This window comes from Pseudorca crassidens, chromosome 2 (genome assembly GCF_039906515.1).
Source record: "Pseudorca crassidens isolate mPseCra1 chromosome 2, mPseCra1.hap1, whole genome shotgun sequence".
Taxonomy (NCBI): domain Eukaryota; kingdom Metazoa; phylum Chordata; class Mammalia; order Artiodactyla; family Delphinidae; genus Pseudorca; species Pseudorca crassidens.
In genome coordinates, this window is record NC_090297.1 from 29,030,777 (window position 1) to 29,037,661 (window position 6,885).

Sequence of the window (6,885 nt, forward strand, 5' to 3'; positions counted from 1 at the left end):
GAAAGTTTGAGAACTGCTGCTCTATCCTGAAGGCTTTCACCTACTCACTCACCTCACTGTAATCTGGCTTCTTCTCGAGTATTTTGAGTTCTACTCCCATTAACTTCTCTGAAGAAGGTTACTAATGATTTCCTTGTTCTTAAGAGAACCTCTATCTCTTTCTTAGTCCTTACTTCCATGATCCTTCTCAGTGATTGACCATACTGACCATCGTCCTCCTTGGTAATTTTTTCCCCCCCTGGGGCTTTGTATCACTTGGTTTCACCCATTTCTCTGATTGTTTCTTCTCCATCTCTCTTTTTTTAACCCCACTTCATTCTGCTCCCTAAACATGTGTGCTTTTTCTGGGGCTGTATTCCTGGCCCAGCTCTCTTCTTGGTCGAGAATCTCTTTGCCACCTACTACTATATGCTGAATTTCTGTCTACATCTCTAGCCCAGAGTGCTCCACAGAAGACCTCCATTTCCCAGCTGTCGCTTATTCTCACATGTGTCACTGGTACATGGAACTCAGCGTGTCTATAGGACAAGTTCATCAAGTCCTTCCCAAATGAATTGCTACTCTGAATTTTTCTATTTCTGTGGTTGCTACCACCATTTTTCAACTACCCAAGTTGGGCACCTTGAATAAGCTTGACAACTTCTATCATTTCCGGATTCACCCACATCTGTCACAGTCACTGAACTCTGAAGATTCTTTGGAATTTGTCTCCCAGCCTTCACTTGCCTTTTTATTCTGACTGCCACCATTCTAGTTGAGACCCTCTTTTTCTCATTTAATTCATTATAAAAGCCATCTTACTGGTCTTTGTGTCCCATGATCCTTTGCGAACAGATTCAAAGTACAGTTATGATCTTACTTACCTGCTAAGAAAAAAATCAATTCACTAGCAGAATAAAGTTTCCAGTGCTGACATTGATTTGATTCCAACTTACCTTCCAGCTGAATCTCCTTCAGGTTCTCTACCCAAACTCTCGAACCAGTGTTTCTTAAAGTGTGGTCTGGGAACCAGTTGCCTTAAAGTTATCTGGAATGCTTGTTAAACCCAACCCCATACCTACAGACTCAGGAGTGGAGCTCGGGGATCTGCACATCTAACAGTGTACACTACAATTGGAGACGTGCTGCCCTCCTTTCTAGTCAGACTCAGCAACCCCCAGACAAGCCCTGCACTCTTGTCTCTGCCTTTGCTATCCTGCTCCATCTGCCTGGGATCTTCTCTTTTTCTCTATAGATGTTAAGTCCAATCCCTCCTTCAAAGGCTGTCTCCATTGCTGTACCTTTCTGAAGTCTTCCCTGATTACCCCAATTGGGAGTGACGCTGATATCGTATTGCTTGGTATATGTTTGCTGGTTGCATGCAGTTTCACCATAGTTATTTACGTAAATCTTGTTTCTCCTGCTCATCTCTTGGGTGTTGAGACAGGGAGAAGGTCCTAAGAGGCACAAATGCTTCACCCTACAAATAGCAGTTGCGGGAGGGACTGGTTTTATGAATGTGGTGAGAAGGTGATGGGGATCTGAATGAATTGGTGGCAGTGGGGTGGAAAGAAGGGATGAGTGTTACAGACTCTGAAGGGAGCTAATCAGAATCCTTGGGGGCTGATGAAATCTGGAGCGTGGTTTGCAGAGGGGGAATCAATGATTTAAATTTTAACACTGTGTATCCAGAGAGGTGGTGGTCCACTGATAGGAATAAGAGGGTTGGGGGGTCATGCCTGTGGAGGGTATCTCAGTTTTTGGCTACTCAGCCACCGAACTCCTTTCCCATTCGGGGAAATCTGACATTCTGTGAATTTCAGTGGGAGGTGAGGTTCTGCTTCCCACTCCAGATGATTTAAAGGCCTTGTCAGGTATGGCATGGGCTTGTGACATAAACTCAGGCATTATCAGATTCTAAATCTGGAGCAAGTGACATGAACCCGCAGGAACTGTTTAGCCTCCGTCCTGGTGTCTGCGTCATCCAGTGCCTCATTCCTGGGGGTGCTGCTGGTGCTGCAGTGCTTTCCTATGCTGCCTGCCCTTCCTCGGTTCCTGGCCATTTCCCATGGTCCTTCAGTCTTCCTGACAACTGTGAGTTGCCTGAAGGCACTTTCAGTAGATTCCTTCTCTACCTAAGTAGCCAGAATTACTTCCAATGTTTTTTGCAACCTCAAACCCAGACAAGGGTCCACTTGAATTGAGTTCAAGAGCCTTGAATTTCCCTGTTCCCTTTAGATGAGCTCTGTTGTGGTTCTGTATCCCTTTGTCAGAGGATCACAGAATCCTGAGAGTTAGGGCGATTCCCTGGTCACCTGCTCCAACTTACCACCCAGAGTCCAAATTCCCACTCCACCCCCCCACAGATCCCCCTGTAACCACTGCCCGAGACTCCAGTGACCAGCAGCTCGCTCCTGTGCCAGCTGTTTTACTCCATTGTTGAGAAGTTTTGGGTAACTTCTACCCATCACTTCTGGTTCTTTTCTATGGAGAACTGTCTTATTTCGTATTATATTTAAGAAGTTTCTTCATGCCTTTCAAAAGTGAAATAAATGTCCTGAATAAATAAAAATGACGTCAGTGTTAGACACTAAGCTTAGGGTGATGGAGCGTCTCAGGGAAAGTGAGTCTGCAGTCAAGGTGAGGTGGGGGATACAGAGATTTGTGAGTTAATAGTACTGGTTGAAAATAATGGCCTCTCTGAAAAAAGGGATGCAAAACAATTTGCAGAAGAGCACAGACTGAGCACTGCAGGGCACATGAAACATTTGGTCAGCACGGGGCAAGAGCACTGGGGTGAGGGTAAGGGACAGGGTGAAGGTGAGAAATGGAGTGTGCGAGACAGATGAGGTGAGAGTGAGGATGGGGGTGGGGGAAAACGCCAGGGATGAAATAAGGATCCTCCAGCAGTTGCCCTGGCTGTTCTGACAGACTTAGAAACAGCTACGTTAATGCCTGCATCAAAGACGGGCCATCCTCAATCAGAAGCCACCGGGGGAGAGAGGAGAAGTGTGGTCAGAAATCACTAGGATCTGGGACTTTCCTGGTGGTCCAGTGATTAAGACTCCGCACTTCCACTGCAGGGGGCACGGGTTCGATCCCTGGTCGGAGAACTAAGATCCTGCAAGTGGGCCTGGCGTGGCTGGTGGGGTGGGGGAAAGAAAAGAATTAGTAAGATTGGAGCCCCCGAGGCAAGGGTGAGAGAGTTTTAGGAAGAAAAGGGTCTTGAGCAGGGCCAAGGAGAATGGGGAGCAGAGAAGGTGGTGGGGGGTCCAGCAAAGTTGAGGCCTGGAGACTTGAGAAGGGACCTACCTGTGTAGTGGCAGGAGCTATGGGGGGCAGGAGGGAGGAAGGCGAGGCAGCTCGGAAGACTGTAGAGCTGGTGAGTGAGCTGAGGAGGCCCTGGAGGAGCAGAGGCCGTGCTGCATGGGAGCGGCTGGGACCGAGGAGCTCCCCGGCTGCCATTTGGTGAACTTTTAAAAACAATTAATTAATTAATTTTTGACTGCATTGGGTCTTCATTGCTGCACACGGGCTTTCTCCAGTCGCGGCGAGTGGGGGCTACTCTTCGTTGCTGTGTGCAGGCTTCTTATGGCGGTGGTTTCTCTTGTTGCGGGGCACGGGCTCTGGGCACGGGGGCTTCAGTAGTTTTGGCTCGCGGGCTCAGTAGTTGTGGCTCGTGGGCTCTAGAGCGCAGGCTCAGTAATTGTGGTGCACAGGCTTAGCTGGTCTGAGGCATGCGGGATCTTCCCGGACCAGGGATGGAACCTGTATCCCCTGCAGTGGCAGGCGGATTCTTAACCACTGCACCACCAGGGAAGTCCCTGGTGAACTTCTGAGGTGCAGAAAGGGGTCTGGGTAGGGAAAAAGAGATAAAAGATGTGGTGAGGTAGAGAGGAGAGGCGAGGGAGGGCATCTGACACAGGTATTATCTTCTCAGTTGTAACTGAAGCTGAGAGGCCTTCTGGATATCCAGAAAACCCAAGTCAAGCATCCTTGACCTTCCCCTTGAATACTTGAAAAAAAAGTCAGCCCCTGGGGAATTTTATAAAGAGCAGGAGGGTGGAGTGATCTGAAGCCAATGTGCACATCTAGGATTTAGGAGTCTTGGGTCTGCCCCGAGCTCTATAAAGCTTTGTTTATAATACTTATTTTATCCTTTGTGTGTTTTAAAGTTGTATGTATCAAGTAACCCTAAAATAAAGAAACAATATTTGAAGTTTATAGACAGTGGTTTTGGATGAATTATGTAAGAGATGGGAATTTAAACAACTTCCTTTATTGTAATTTCAGCTGTCTCTGTGACTTTCAAGAAGTCACTTTTCTTTTCTTCCTCTTATTTTTCTCCCAGGATACTGGGACTAGTGTCAATGACCCACCTGGCAGGTCCTTCACCTTCATAATGAAATTAAAAAAAAAAAAAAAAAGGCCACACCTAGTGGTGTGGCCTCGCTAGGCCTCAGGCAGCTGGGGTTTCCTGTGGTTCTGGGAACTAACAGAGAAGGTAATGTTATTTTTGACATCAGAGGAGCGACTGGCCGGAAACAAAAAGAACACAGTGTTGTGTATGTGGGGTGGTGGGGGGTGTTAAGGGGATCAAGTAATTCAGAATAATCTCCATCGGCCCTTGGAACGCATCTTGACCTTCTCATCTGGAAAGAGGTGGCTATGATCTGAGAATTTGCTTCAGGTTGAATCATGAAACTGGGCAGGGAAGATTCAACTGTGAAGAGGGTTCTCCAGCCCAGTCCCTTGAAAACACTTCTTTTCACTCCCTCTGCTGCCAGCTGTCCAGGAATGTGGCAGCTGACGAGGAGTTTTCCAGGGCATAATTCAAAGGGAGGAAGGGGGAGGTAAACAGTGTATCAGTTTTTGGATTTTAATTTGGGTCTTTACGATTCGGTATTATGCTAATATATATATTTTTTCCCCCTACGATTTGCATTTGTCTTTCTGTGGTTTCCTGAGGCTTGAGTTGGTCTCCATGGATGTAAACCAGAGTGACAAAACAGGTGGAAGAGGATGAGGGAATCTGATCCCGTTCAGACTTGGGGATCTCCAGGATCTGGTTATGATGTTTGAATTTGTTTCTCGCCTACCAGGATCTGGATCAAAGGAAAAAAGTGAGTTTATCTTTTAAAATTGTTACATACGTATGTGGACTGCATGGGATGACTTTCATCCTAGAACTAAGGGCTAAATACATTTCCTCCTTTTTTTCTTCCCCTTCACTCTCAATTTTTATTACACCTTTCTTCTGGGAGCCATTAAAGTACTTTTGTTCAGAAGGCTTTTCTAGAACATGCCTTGCATGTTCTACGGGGCCTTCCAACACTATGATAAGGACAAGAGCAGGACAGTTTAAAACTTAGTTGAGAAGAGGTTAAGTCACAGAATTGCTGAAAGAGAGCAGATATACTCCCAAAGCATGGAGTGGGGTGGGGGAGTGCGGTGTGGGTAAAATTCCAGTCCTCAGACCCCACCTGGGGCAGGGGCTAAGAATCTGTAAACTCAGCAACTTAGCTGGGGCAAGCTGGCTTTGAGTCAATGAACTAGTTCTTTTCCTTTCTTACAGATGAGAGAACTGAGCCTCGGTGAGGGTAACTGCCTAAGACGCCGCGGTGAATTCGGGGAAGGGAAGGGGACCACGGTGTGCCTTCCCTCGGAGCGCACTGGGCACTGTTGTGTGACACCCTCAGACCCCGTGGCCTGGTGTTAAATGAACAATGATGCCTTGTCAGTACTCAGGCCACATTCTTGCCCGGGTAATCCTTGCCTTCTCTTTCCTTTGCTCCCTCCCGACTCCCCTGCTTTCTCTGGGTACCCTGAATCACCATGCAAATAAACTTGTTTTTCTCAACATTTGTGCAAGTCTAGAGACATGAAACCCAAAGACTGCCTCATCACCAGGCTGCCTTACCAGAGACCTGTATCTTGTTTATTCACTGAGAGAACAGATAGGTTTGAAATCATCAGCACGGCTCTGGGATAGGTGGAGGCAGGAGGCTGCTTCTCAGCAGCCCGTGGCCCACCTCCAAGGCCCCAGGACAAGCTTGGAGCAGACAGTGAAGTTCAGGTTTGTGGCAGTGCGGTGGCAGCCAGACCTAAGACAGAGCCTTCCCCTTCACTTGTCATCCAGTCAGGCCACCCCAACCGGTGGCCAGATTGCTTAAAAGAGACTAAAACAGTTTGAAGGCACCTGGTAAGCCTGTAAGAAGTAGCTTACCCAGCACGGTGTGCTTCTCCTCCTCAGCGGACCTTTTGGGGGCTTTGGTGGGTAAGAAAGAGTCACTTTCATGGGTAGGAAGCAACTTTATTGGGCGAGTTACCCTTCTGTACCCAAACCCTATGCCTTGGGTAAGCTAAAGCACAGGCACCCTTGCATTCCAGAAATACGTTCGCCTCAACTCTCGCTGAGGTGCCAGGGTCCCGAGTGGTCCTGGTGGCTCTGGCTCAATCTCAGGCAATGGGCAGCTCAGCTCAGTTTCTCTCCTACCGTCTGCCGTCCTGGATATTTGCTTCCACGGGACTGAATGTACCTTGGCCTCTGGATATCGGCTGATCCCGAGCCCGCCAGTTAGTTACTCAATTCAGGATGAATACGAGGTGGAGGGCTGACCCTCCTTCCTGAAGCAATCGGGGCAGCCCTGGCCTGAGACAGTTCTCATGGAGCCCAATTAAGTCACTCATCTGGTGCACGGATGGGAAAGTGGTGCACCGTGTGCACCTCCCGTACATCAAACTTAAGGCTCTGCTTGGCCGCTAATGGCGAAGCAGAGGAGACACATGTCATGACACATCATGCTGGGTGTCTTTAGAAGGCAAGAACACTAAGTGGCAGAGGAAGACTCTGGGGGTAAGGAGGACGTATCATTCTTAAAAAGCCAACTGTTTCCTTGGTACACA